This window comes from Choristoneura fumiferana, chromosome Z (assembly GCF_025370935.1).
Source record: "Choristoneura fumiferana chromosome Z, NRCan_CFum_1, whole genome shotgun sequence".
NCBI classification, from domain to species: domain Eukaryota; kingdom Metazoa; phylum Arthropoda; class Insecta; order Lepidoptera; family Tortricidae; genus Choristoneura; species Choristoneura fumiferana.
Window position 1 is genome coordinate 5,671,091 of NC_133472.1, and position 14,184 is coordinate 5,685,274.

General features: G+C 38.9%; 2 pseudogenes; both read right to left on the bottom strand.

Annotated features, from left to right (window-relative positions):
* LOC141441517 (uncharacterized) overlaps positions 1-14,184 on the bottom strand; it is an 81,616-nt pseudogene that overhangs the window by 58,294 nt on the left and 9,138 nt on the right.
* LOC141438087 (uncharacterized) lies at positions 11,658-13,664 on the bottom strand (annotated as a pseudogene).

A 14,184-nucleotide genomic window follows, 5' to 3' on the forward strand; every position in this document is an offset into this window, starting at 1 on the left:
TAAATTAAAGCTTGTCAATGCGTGTCACAGAACGGAATGAATGTAATATTGAGTCACTATTAGACAGAGAAATATTAAAGTCAAAGTCATAGTCAAAATATCTTTATTCAATTAAGGCTACAACAAGCACTTATGAATGTCAAAAAAATCTACCATCGGTTCGGAACAACCTCTGTTGAGAAGAATCCGGCAAGAAACTCAACAGTACAGTATTGTAAACAGATTTACAATATTTTTAAATGATATCTTTACATCACAAATATTTAACGCAACTTTATTTTTAACAGAGTAGGTTCGCTATTTGAAGGGATCGCTAATGCGGACCGGAATTATTTCCAAATATTTCCCTGTCCATGATATAATCAATAACTTTATAATACGCCTTAGATAATAATGTCTTCTAGACAATAGATTTGAATTTTGTATCTGTTTCATTTATAATATTTTTTGGAATTTTATTATAAAAACGTATGCAATTTCCCAGAAACGACTTTTTGGTTTTAGCCAGTCTGTAAGATAGAACTTTAAGCTTCCCTGTGTTTCTAGTAGCCTTTGGCTTATAGACGTTAGTGGGAAAATCACATAATATGTTCTTCCTTACATACATGATTATTTTAAAAACATAAAGCGACGGCAGGGTTAGGATACCTGTTTCCTTGCCCTGTATTATACTTGCATGTGACGTCACATGCAGCTAACGCCATACGCCATACTTACTTACTGCATAAAAAAAATAGAAAAAGACAATTATATATAAGTATCGGCTTTTCAAAAAATCACAATGAATTTTTTAACAATTTTACACTGTTTTTTAGGTCAATTTGGCGAGATCACCTTCTCCCCCACGTGAGATTAGTTAATGGATTAATGGATGCCCCACTGCGTATCAGTTGGGGCACGTACGCGAATTTCAACGAACGGCCAAATAGCAAGGTCTAATATTTATATCCATTTATTTGGCCTGCAGGCCGTGTTTAACTCTATTTAATATCACACCGGTTTATAAACCTTTAGCGATGTTGTTAAACAGCCGATGTTATGGTTACGTTTGTGGGTAATTCGGGCGACACGCTGCCGTTGAAGCATGTTGTTACAAGTTTAGTCTCGAGATGCACCAAATTTGGGGTTGAGATAAATATAGGGACGTGGGACAATACGGTATTTGACTATTTTGTATATGTTTTATAAATTAAAACTACACAATGCCTGTTATCGAATAGAAAAACAATTTTTAAGCTACCTTTACAAATAACAAAGTTATAAAGGTTTGAAATTCAAGATTAGACAGAGTAAGACATACTGGCATGTGATGTCACACGCCAGTACCGCCATACTTGCTGCATAGAAAAAAGCGTTTGAGAAAGAGACAGGTATATAGATTTTTCCAAAAATCACTATAATTCCAATTTTCAACCGATTTAAATTTTCTCTTCGCTAAACACTATCTGTATATCTATATTTTCATAATAATATTAAGATATGGCAAAATCAGGAGTTGTCAAATACCGTATTGAAGCCTAACTATGCATGTTAAGTACTTTGAATTCAAAAACGAATTTAAATTAGACAAAAATTGTTTCAAATTCATTACGAACATAAAAATATATGACAAAACCAATCATCAGGTTTCAATAGGTTTAAATACGGACTCGACAGGAAATTACTATTCTTACTCGGCAGTATACTTTATACCCACTCTTATTTTTATATATTCTGGGTTGTTGAAGTAACTCAAAATGAATTTTAAATTAATTCTCAATGTATATGTCACATTCGAATTTTTGTTTCTTAATGACAAAGAGCTGTTTGTTTATTTGCTTGTTTTTAGGTACTCTTTATTGTACAAAAGAAAATACAAATAGGTAAGGTACACGGAAAAAAAGTGCTAACAATAAGTACAAAGGCATTTGCATTCTAAACTCATCTGATTTGACTTTGATTTTGACTGTACTCGTATGCATGAAAACTCTCGAAATGTCAACCGATAAATAAATCTAAAACATATTATCGCATTTCTCTGTATAACGTTTGTGCAAGTATTTTGGATGGCGAACAATTTTTTGATTTGCATCCTCTTTGTTGTCGGTGGCTGATTGGCGCAAGTCCTTTGCCGCGCGCCTTCGATCGGAAAAAAAGGCGGCAGTCAGCAGACTTCAAAAAAAACTCTCGGCGGATATAATATATTATTGCGGTTGTGCTCGGTTTTGTAAAATAAATATTAATTGTGATTGTAGACATTGTAAATAGTTTTGTGTGTAAATAATAACAAACTTTATACGCCTAAAAACTAGCTAGTGAAGTGGCGGTGCGGACTATTGCGGCTTTACGGACTTTAGCGAGCGTCATACATCGAAATCGGTTTCATTGAGGTATGTTTTTCATGAATTGTTCTCTAGACATAATGCTGCACAGAAGAGCAAATAAGCCACGGCCTTGGTAGCAGTCACTATTCGAAGGTTTACTAAACAACGTTAATGTACTTTTAGTTATCTATCACTAGGAAAATTTATTGATATATTGCAATTTGAGTTCAACCGCCAGACCTAATGGTTCCCGCGGGTTTAGCCGCAGCCAAACATAAAAAACTACAAAAGTTAAAAATAACAAAAAGTGCGCCTCGACTTCGGATTTGAACGCGCGATCTCAAGCGCTCGCTAGTGGGTCGCGACCGCCGTGCCATAGCGACTGCCCGTTCACCTCGGCTGTTCTCGGTCATCTTCGGTCATCTTCGACTAATTGCTATGCGGCCCGCGTAGGGCGCTTTCCCGCCGATATCGACCGCCAATTTCACCGATACCTAAACTTTCACTAGATAGAAAACATTTCAATCGTATTTGCATATCATCGTGTTGTATACCAAGTATATAACCTTGTTTTGCATACGTTACATGTTGCATATGCGTTACGAGAGCCGAGGTAATCTGCGCTATCGAGAGATAACACCTATATAGGTAGTGCGACGAGAGTTTAAGTGATTACACACACAGCTACATGAAGTATTGATTGCAAAAAAATCGAATGAATGAAATGAATGAGTGAATGTTAATTTAATTTAATATTGGTATAAAAACAGTTAACATATTTTCTGATTTGTTTCAATTAGTTTTGTTTTTTATATACTACTAGAACAAAACAATTTAAAGATACTTTTTGGTGTATCTTGCTACTATATACTTCAAAATCCCGCTGTCATGTAATCAAAGCATGATTTCCACCAAACGGTTCGAATCGGATTGGTTAGGCTTGCACCGTATCGGTTCACTTTTCTACTTGTAGTTCCAGTCAGTTGTACTTGCATTGTCATCCGAGCTACATATGTGAACCAAGTTTCAAGTCGATGCCGAAAACGATCGCGGCCAGACCACCAGAATGTCACTGTCGGAATATTGCAACTAAATTTCAGCTCTATCGGATACAATGTTGCCGAAACGTTGATAAATCCCGTTGGTGATATTTTGTTATCAGTTCATCAGTTGCGCCGTGTTTAGAAGAAACTGACAGGAAAACGGCCTGTATTAAAGGCCGACCAGGAATATAAAAAAATTACACGAGAGCAGCACTTCTAAGTTTTATATTGCAACATTCTGTACACTTAGCTACCAGTTATATTGACAGCAATAGAGGTGCTGCAGCTATACGACATATGAGATAACGCCTGATATAGGTAGTGCGACGAGAGTTTAAGTTCTATTAGGTACCTGCACTACAGAAGTTTAAGATTGCACTGCTAAAAAATACAGCTACATGAAGAAATGCAAAGTGATATGAATGAAATGAAATGATTGTTATGAAAACGTTTATATATTATTTGATTTGTATAAAAACAGTTAACATATTTTCTGATTTGTTTCAATTAGTTTTGTTTTTTATAGATACTACTAGAACAAAACAATTTAAAGATACTTTTTGGTGTATCTTGCTACTATATACTTCAAAATCCCGGTGTCATGTAATCAAAGCATGATTTCCACCAAACGGTTCGAATCGGATTGGTTAGGCTTGCACCGTATCGGTTCACTTTTCTACATACTGTAGTTCCAGTCAGTTGTACTTGCATTGCCATCCGAGCTACATATGTGAACCAAGTTTCAAGTCGATGCCGAAAACGATCGCGGCCAGACCACCAGAATGTCACTGTCGGAATATTGCAACTATGCCCAATTTCAGCTCTATCGGATACAATGTTGCCGAAACGTCGAGGTTAATATTACTCGTGTATGTTAGCGTGATAAATCCCGTTGGTGATATTTTGACTATGTATTTATCAGTTCATCAGTTGCGCCGTGTTTAGAAGAAAATTAAGACTGACAGGAAAACGGCCTGTATTAAAGGCCGACCAGGAATATAAAAAAATTACACGAGAGCAGCACTTCTAAGTTTTATATTGCAACATTCTGTACACTTACTATACGATACCTACCAGTTATATTGACAGCAATAGACAGATGACATTTGAATTTAGTGTTACCAGTGCAAGAAATTAGTTCTATTGGTTTTCCGCAATACGACATATGACGAGGTTTTTTATAATTCTGGTCAGCCTTTAAATTATCGAAATGGTATGCAGCCTCATTAAAAATATTTAATAGGGCATATTAGGCAAAGCTTTGCGCAGAGGGCGACACTAGCGCAAACGCATGACAACGTCAGTTCTCTTTATATTTTGTCGCCATGACAGATCATGATCAATGAGTAATAGTACCTATAGAAATAACATGACGATAGATAGAGCTAATTTCCAAAAATTTTATTAAAATAATACGATATTATGGCATTTAAGATACTCAAAAAACTGTTTAAAAATATTCCCTATTCAAAAACATACTGTAACCCACTGCTGTAACCGATTCTACTCTCAATTCTGAGCAAACTACTTTCAGGGCTCGATTGCATAACCAAGTATGAGTAAAATAGTATCAGTGTTTTTGTACTGAAAGTCACTAATACCATTAGCCACTAATATAATAATGATTAGCTTATAATTTACTATACAATTCGGCCCTGGTTTTCAGTTATTGAACTTACACCTTGTATATAGGTACGTTTATTACGTAAATATAAGTACAAGTAAAGTTTGAATAAAAAATTCAAATAATATAATCAAATCAAGTTGTTAAGCCTTACCCACCTATGTATGATAACCTACGTAACGGTAAAAAAACGTGACATTGTTCCTATTAGATAGCATTTCCTAATAGCTACGTTGCAAAAGAGCGGAAAGATCTGCCGTAGTCCCGCTCCCGCTGCCGTGTCACGAGGCACAAATAACGGATATGTACCTTCTAACTAAATACTACCGACTATTAAATAAAATACCCCAAAAATAACGACTAAATATACGACGAGCGAAGCGAGGAGTGGTTGGTATGAGTTGTGAATACAACGCCTGAGCCGAGCGAGCGGAGCGAGCGTGCCGCGGCAGCGGCCGGCGAAGTGCCAGAACCGGGCGGCGTTTCATGATATGCCTAGGAAATTCATTATCTGCCTAAACTGGAATTTCAAAATCTGGCGGATTTTACGATCGGCAGCCGACATTAATGAAACATAACACGATACAAATACTATCCGTTTAGTGAAATATTATTCAAATAAAAACGCTTATGTACATATTTTTGATTTCAGTCTTAAAAGTCAACCAAGTGTTTCTTTTGACTAGAATATTACCCCCTTTTCAGGCATAGTCCATATAGCGACCATATAAAATATACACAAATATTCGACCTTGCTACGTTTACAATATGGTACAAAAACGTAAAAATAAGTTGATAAAAATACTATTCGTCTTTAAATTAATCTCTCATAGGTAAACAATATAAAACTATGATTTATTTTGAAATAGCGTATCTAAATTAGCGGGTCCTGGAAAAGGGTTCATGAAGGGGTGATTTGAGTACTCAGATTTTTAGTGGTGTTTTTTTTTTCTCATTATAGTTTTAGCAATATAACATGGCTATAGAGGCTGGAACGTAAGCAATAGATGTATGTACCGTCAGCCAAATATGTGTTCTACCACCCTAAAGTTGATAATCCTTTGCATGTCATAAAACAGAGTAATGCCAATAGTCAATGTCTGTCAACTTGAAAGTTCAACTTTAGCGACATAATTTATTTGATAGGAACTTGTTTAAAAATTGATAGACACCAAATTTGGCTGATGGTAACACTTTTGAACTTTCTTTTTTTTACTTTAGACATGTAGACGTTCCACTATGTGGTCGTCTTGCGAGCTAACGTTTTGATGCTAAGCGATTCTGAGATGAAGGCTTTCTGCTCAGTGGTCGCGTTGCTATCATGTCATTTTGATATATACCCACACGTTTTTCATAAACCAATAGAAACGCTTTATTTATCTTTCCTCGCACAGCACCGCTCTGGTGGAAAAAGCTGAGCGGAGCGAGGCGAGGTAAATGAAGAGTTTCTATTGGTCCATGAAAGACACATTCCTCGCAAGACATCCTCGCTCGCACACCTCTGGTTGAAACGCAGTCTTAATGAGCGTGGCGCGAAACACCAAATGCGAGTTTGTGTGCTAACGTTAACGGTTTTAAAAATGCTTTTCTTAATTACATAAAACAGTTTGTATAAATATTGATTTATTTAAATTTCACAGTGAAGGAAAGTGGCGGTCGTTACGTGAGCCGGTGTCAATCGATTGATTCGGATGTTTAGTTTTTAGCCTAACTAGTTTAGTTGGATGCGCAAACACTCAAGGCAGATCATGGGCAGTCGGTCTTGGATCGTTACGTCAGACTTGCATCTTACCGGTTGCTAGAAACAAGTAGATGGTTTTCGGATTAAGTTTTTATCGATCTATGTACCAGTAAGTATAGTAGTGAAAAGCATAAATATAATAAGACGTCAAAAATATATATACACCACTATTCCACTAACTGTCGTTGTATACATACATGGATTTGATGCTATGACCGACCATGGCTGTATAGGTATAGATATTTGTGCCTTTGACTGTACTAGCCTGATTTTAATGACTCTACACGTTCTAAGGTTCTGGCAGAATATCAGCGTTGCGAGGCAATTTGTGACATCGTGCTGAGCCAGATTCCCTTTTTGTGTCCATTTTGCTCTTTCCGCTTTTGCTTTGCTTGTTTTTTGTACGTCTTAATGTGACCAAATAAATATATTTTCTTTCTTTTCTTTCCATCTTTCTTTCTTTCTCTAATTGTAAATTATCAACACTGAAAATCTCAGACACCTCAATTGTATTTTTAACCCCCGACGCAAAAAGAGGGGTGTTATAAGTTTGACCGCTATGTGTGTCTGTCTGTGGTTGTCTGTAGCACCCTATAGCTCTTAAACGGGTGGACCGATTTGAATGCGGTTTATTTTATTTGAAAGCAGGTTTTCTAGCGATGGTTCTTAGACATGTTTTATCAAAATCGGTTCAGCCGTTTCAAGATCATCAGCTCTTTTGTTCGCTGCGGTAGGCATCTTAGACGCATAACGGGTATAAATTTACTTTACTTCCAAACATATTTGGGACCTAAAATTTGAAACACCCATATATGCTATATAACTATACTTACAATATTATGGAATTCTCGGCCTGATGCTGCAGCCAGGATATCCGGAACACTAGTAGGTAAACTATTGATAAAACCATAGCAGATATATCGTGTTTGGATTCGTTTCGATCAGTATTTGATTCTACATACAATGCAATGGTGGCAACAGGATGAGCTGATGCTGCAGCCAGGATATCCAGCACACTAGTACACTCTATAAAAAATAATAGCACATACGTCGTGTTTGGATTCGTTTTGATCAGTAATAGATTCTACATACAATGCAGTGGTGGCAACACGACGAGCTGATGCTACAGCCAGGATATCCAGCACACCAGTATACTCTTGACAAAATAATACCAGATATGTCGTGTTTGATTTTTTTTGATCAGTATTTCATTCTACATACAATGCAATGGTGGCAACAAGATGAGCTGATGCTGCAGCCAGGATATCCAACACACTAGTACACTTTAACCAAAAAAAATATATATCAAAGTTTAAAAAACATGAAATAAAAAAACTTTAATTAAAAATTTAAAAACCCCCGACAAAAAAACGCCAGCAAATATAATAATAAAAAAACGCGAAAAAAAAACGCCGCTAAAAAAGACAACTAAAAAGTAAAAAATAATTATGCACTACCTAGCTGTTGCCCGCGACTTCATCTGCGAACAATTCTTTCATCCCTATCCCGCGGGGACTATGCTGATTTCCCGCAAAATTTGCCTAAGTTAATTTAGTATAAGTATCTAGTAATATTTTTGGCGTCAGGGGACCACTAAGGTTAATACTTTAAAAAATACAACATATGTACTTTAGTTTCCTGTTAACCTTTTAGCGGTCCCCCGACACCGACGACGCTTGGATAAAAATCGGTCAAGTGCGAGTGCGAGCGACTCGCGCATGAAGGGTTGGTTCCGCACCTCCGTACAATGTTTTAAAAACAAATAGTTCAAATTGAAAATACAAACTGAAATACAGATGCACAGAAAAAACAGAAAAATAAAACCATCACTGGTCTTATTTTTCTGTTTTTTCTGTGCATCTGTATTTCAGTTTGTATTTTCAATTTCGGTTTTACGGGATGACCGTAAAAGTAAAAAATTGGAATTGAAATAAAAAATACAAAAAGATTCCAAAAAACCAATCACAAATAGTTCAGTAATATTTTTTTGTAAAAAAATCTAATACAAGCTTTTTTGCTGGCGGTACTTTTTGCCCCTGGTTATCAAAGTAGGTAGTCGTCAAGACTAATCAAATGAGACCAAAATCGATGCAGTCGCGTCGTTTTATTACAGAGTTCCTATGGCCAACATCTAACTTCATCATCAGATCAGCTCTACGTCATAATAATATTGCATTGTCATCGGATTTATACATGCATGCAAAATTTCAGCTCAACCGGTTGAAGATATCCACTTCAAATTTAAGTTAAAATATTAATTCCACCCGAACAAACATAACTAGTTACATAACATTACAAGTTAATAAAAACATAACACCAAAATGTAAGCACTAGGTGCAAGTGTTTTGAATAAAGAACAATTTTAAATTCTCATCCTCTTTGGATGTCGCCCTCACGGAGGCTGAATAGCGCTTCAGACTCTTGCCATGCGCCGCAGCAGATAAAAAAATTTGCTGTCAGTTTGGTTCATTAGCAGGAAATTCAGTGGACTTCGTATGTTGTGTAATTAAATAATAAAAAGCTCGATTAGTGTGAATAAATTTTAAACTGTGTTACCTTGTAAATAGTGTTAAATACTTAGTATTATTTTTTTAGTGTAAAAACAATAGGTAATCATAGTGATTATACGGTGTGGATTTGGCGAGCGCTTTATTGACTTCATTGAGGTTTGTGGTTCATAAATTGCTTTATTAATTTTGCACAAAAACGAATCAACCACACAATCAGACAGTCACTATATTATATTATCGAATCTTTTATAAAACATCACTAAAATCGCTAACTTAAAAGGTAAGGTACGGTACGATTTGGTCGCCTTAGCAACGGGTAATAACGTCTAGCAACCAAAAAAAACGCTGAAAAAAACACTTTTCTTGTATGACGACCCCCTTTAATTTGTAACTTTACTTTATTTTTAGTATTTGTTGTTATAGCGGCCACAGCAATACATAATTTGTGAAAATTTCTAGTGTCTAACATTTACGGCTTAAGAGATAGAGCCCTGTGACAGACAGACAGTAATAGGGTCCCGTTGGCACCCTTTGGGTACGGAACCCTAAAAAATATTACTAGATACTTATACTAAATTAACTTAGGCTAATTTTGCGAGAAATCAGCATAGTCCCCGCGGGATAGGGATAAAAGAATTGTTCGCAGATGAAGTCGCGGGCAACAGCTAGGTAGTGCATAATTATTTTTTACTTTTTAGTTGTCTTTTTAGCGGCGTTTTTTTTCGGGCGTTTTTTTTTTTTTTATTTTAAGTTAGCATATGCTTAAAACGCTTTGCTACACTCCTTATTTGTGCTTAATAGATGTACCTACTTCGCCGTATTTATAGAAAATCAACACTGACAATAATAAGTAATAAGGACAGAATACGGTATTTGACAACTCCTGATTTTGCCATATCTTAATATTATTATGAAAATATAGATAAACAGATAGTGTTTAGCGAAGAGAAAATTTAAATCGGTTGAAAATTGGATTTATAGTGATTTTTTGAAGAATCTATACATATACCTGTCTCTTTCTCAAACGCTTTTATCTATGCAGCAAGTATGGCGGTACTGGCGTGTGACGTCACATGCCAATATGTCTTTCTCTGTCGAATCTTGAATTTCAAACCTTTATAACTTTGTTATTTTTAAAGGTAGCTTAAAAATTGTTTTTCTATTCGATATCAGGCATTGTGTAGTTTTCATTTATAAAACATATACAAAATAGTCAAATACCGTATTGAATTATCCAAATAATTATGCAATCTTACTAAGACATTTAATAGGGGTACGTTGCATTGGTAAATTTTTACACTGGGCACAGCAAAGTTTAAAGTGAGTGATATCTATTTGGCATATTTTGCAATGTCCGAAACCTATTAGTATTACGCATAACAGGTTTCGCATAATTTATTTTCGCCGAATCTTAAAATTGCCGAAATTTAGTTCAGCATAATTCTTATTAGCATAATATTAACATGGTCGAATTTTATTATGCATAATATTGTTTAGCATATGTAATTTAGCCGAATTTAAATAGCCCGAAATCCTGCCCAAATCTATGTTCGAATATAAATTAATTACTATTTCTTGATTAGTGTAAGTAATGGTAAATGGTAAAACAACTATAACTAGAAAAAAAAATAGGTTATTTGGTTAGTTTAGAATTTTATTTGTAACTAAGCCAACAGTCACCAGTAAAAGAGGCAAGTACGGTCATAACTAACCTAACCATAAAAAAACATTTTTAATACAAGCTTTTTTTGCTGACTGTACTTTTTGTTGACTGTACTTGCATTGTCACCCAAACTACATTTGCATACCAAATTTCAAGTCGATGCTATTAACCGTTGAAGAGTTCCGTCCTGCGGAGACGATCCTGGCTGGACTACCAGGATGCCACTACTAGATTATTGTATTATCACGTAATTTACATAAGTATGGCAAATTTCAAGTCAATCCGGCTACTGGAAGTTGGTCGAATTTTACTTGCAAGTTTTGACTAGACAGACAGACAGACAAACAACGGGACAGGTGAAACTAAATAAAAGCTTGTAAAAAGGGGGACGGGGTGGCGAAGCCCCCCCGCATAAAACACAAACATAATCTACCCCCCCTTTTAACCTGGATAGGTTCATTAGTTACCTTCCCTCAGATTAAAAATAAGAGCTCCGCGCAGCGGATCTACGTCGACTTTGTCACAGTCATAACCGCGCATTATAAAAATACTACCACTCACTAGTTACTTGTTTCCAGAGAAGTAAATTGGATTAGGTTAGTTACTAACGATGGTTTTCTCAACGTTGCTATGTTTTTTATTACCTAAGCTACTATTATAGCAGCTTATGCGAAAGTAACTTTCTGCGTAACTAATTTACGGGTAAGTCATTTTCTGCATAACAATATTCGGAATTCGGAAATTATGCGTAAAGCCCATTCGGCTTATATTGGTTATGCGTAAGGAATTCTGCGTAATATTATAATTATGCAAAAACAGTTTCGGCACAAATAAACAAGGGGAACCGTTTAAAGTAGTGTGATCGATCTTCGTCTCGACTTAACAAACTAGATACTTTCAGGTTTTCGGTTATTTTATTAACAGCTGTATACGCTGCTCGAGAATCAGTAGTTAAGGGTTCTGAATCTGCCTAAACCAGAAACGTACATGCAAGATGTTCGAACGCATTATGTAGACGACTACATAGGTACATGATGAGCCCGTCCTTCAACTATAGTCTCCACTTTACCCTTCGGATCCAGGACCGAATACAGGACTGATCAGTACTACTAACATCCATATTTTACTTGAAAGCGCAACTAAATCTAATAAAGAATAAAACATCTTCTAGATAAATTAAAAAAAAAAGGATTATTTAGCTATTCCTAATAAAAATAATTTAGTTATCGTCCCGGTTATTCGTATGTAAATATTTTAAGGAAAGGTTTTTTGAAAAATACTCTTCTAAAGCTAAACTATGCACTGACCTTGATTTTGTCCCGCTTGTTTCGGAGTATGATCCCGTCGTTTTCTCTATGTAGTCTGGCACGTCCTTGCGCGCGGAAAAGTTGAACACGACGGAGGTGGCGGCGGGGGCAGGTCGCGCGCGCCCGCCGCGCCGCGCCCGGCTCCCGCCGCGCACCCACGATTTCACTTCACCATTTTCCTTCTCCTTCACGTCCTTCTTCACCTCGGTATCCAAAGACTTCCAAGTTTTCAGAGTTTTGATTGGACGTTCATCCGCGTGGCCGTTCAGCTCTTTTTCTTTAAATTCCGGGACTGTTTCTGGTGTTAAAATTCTTGGAGGCGTCACGCTTCGCTCTTTCGGCTCTTCTGGAGGTGTACGCGGTATGGGCTCGACCACAGCTGAAGGCGTTTCTTTTTCTCTCTCGAGATGACAACTCCGGAGGAGGCTCGAGAGGCGACGGCGGTGGAGTCACTACACGCGCAGTGACGTCGGGTATTTTCTCGACGATTTCTTCGGGCAGAGGTGCGGGCGTAGACACCGAGCGCTCCAACGTGGGCGCCGGCATGGGCGGATCACGCGACGCCGACGCGCGCGCGGCGACGGCGAGGCAGGCGCGCGCGCGCCCGAGTAGCACCGGGTTCGATGCCGACACTAAGGGTAGGTGCGAACCGCGTTTCGGCGCCTCAAAAGAATACCGCACTGTGGAGCCCGCGAGAGCGATCCCTTCCAGCGCGGCACGAGAAACAGTTTTAACTTCTGATAAGCAGGGGTTTTCAGGTTCGTCGATGGCGGATATGTCCGCGGCAGGAGGGCTAGGGGAGCGGTCGCTTGGCTCAGGGGTGGAACTTCGCTGGCCTGACTCAAGGCCTCGCAAGACCGCTGAAACCCTAGCAGAGGGAGCGGTACGACGGGTCGGCGCGGATTCGAACTTGCGAAGGGTTGACTTTACGACGTCTGGTGGTGGTCTCTCAGTGTCGCGGAGCAAGGGCGCCGGACGGCGTGGGGGGCGGGCGGCGCGGACGGTCGGCGGGCGCGGCGGGAGCGGCGGCGCGGGCGGCGGCGGCGGCGAGGGCGGCGCTTCCTCGCGAGGCTCAAGCCGGCTGAGGGCGTCGACGGAACGCGCGCGTTTGACCGAGTCTCGTCTCGGAGGCAGGCCGGCGGTGCTAGTCGGCGCAAGCGACGCGGGTCGCGGGCGCTGCGGGCGCGGGGGCCGGCGGCGGCCGCTCGTCCAGCAAGTGCTCTAGCGAAGCCGCGCGGCGCAACACAGAGGGACGCCGTCGTGGGGCGTCGCGCAGCGCGAGGCTGAGGTATCTGGACTTGAGCCGCTTGACGATCCCGGGCCCGTAGCGCAGCTCCTCGTCTTCGTCGGCAGCGCGGGCGGCGCGGGCGGCGCGGGAGGCGCGGGCGCGGGGGCGCTGGGCGCGGGCCGCGACCGCGCCGCGCGCCGCTGCAGCAACTCGCGCTTCCATTGCGGCAGCACCCCGTTGGACATGCCTGGGTCACATGAATCACGTCAGTCTTACAACTATACTCTATACTCGTAATATAATTTTTAGAAATAAGGTACAGGTAAATAACCTTGACCTGAATTTTCATTGGAAAAACAAACATGAGTACAGTAAGGGCAAAGATACATATGTATACAAATATCCAACCAGGATCATAAGTCAAGGGTAAACGGAAAGAACGTGTCTAGTAAAGTGTCTAGTCACTTTAGTGACATTATGAGTTATCGCGTTTTTAAAGTTAGGAACGAGGTATTTAAATTGAAAATACAAACTGAAATATAGATGCACAGAAAAAACAGAAAATAAGACCATCACTGGGAATCGAACCCAGGTCCTCGGTAATCCGTACCGCATGCTATACCGCTACACAACTGATGGACCATCAGTGCATCTATATTTCAGTTTGTATTTTCAATTTAGGTTTTACGGATGACCGTAAAAGTAAAAAATTGGAATTGAAATAATAATACAAAAAGATTCCAAAAAACCAATCTTAACGAGGTA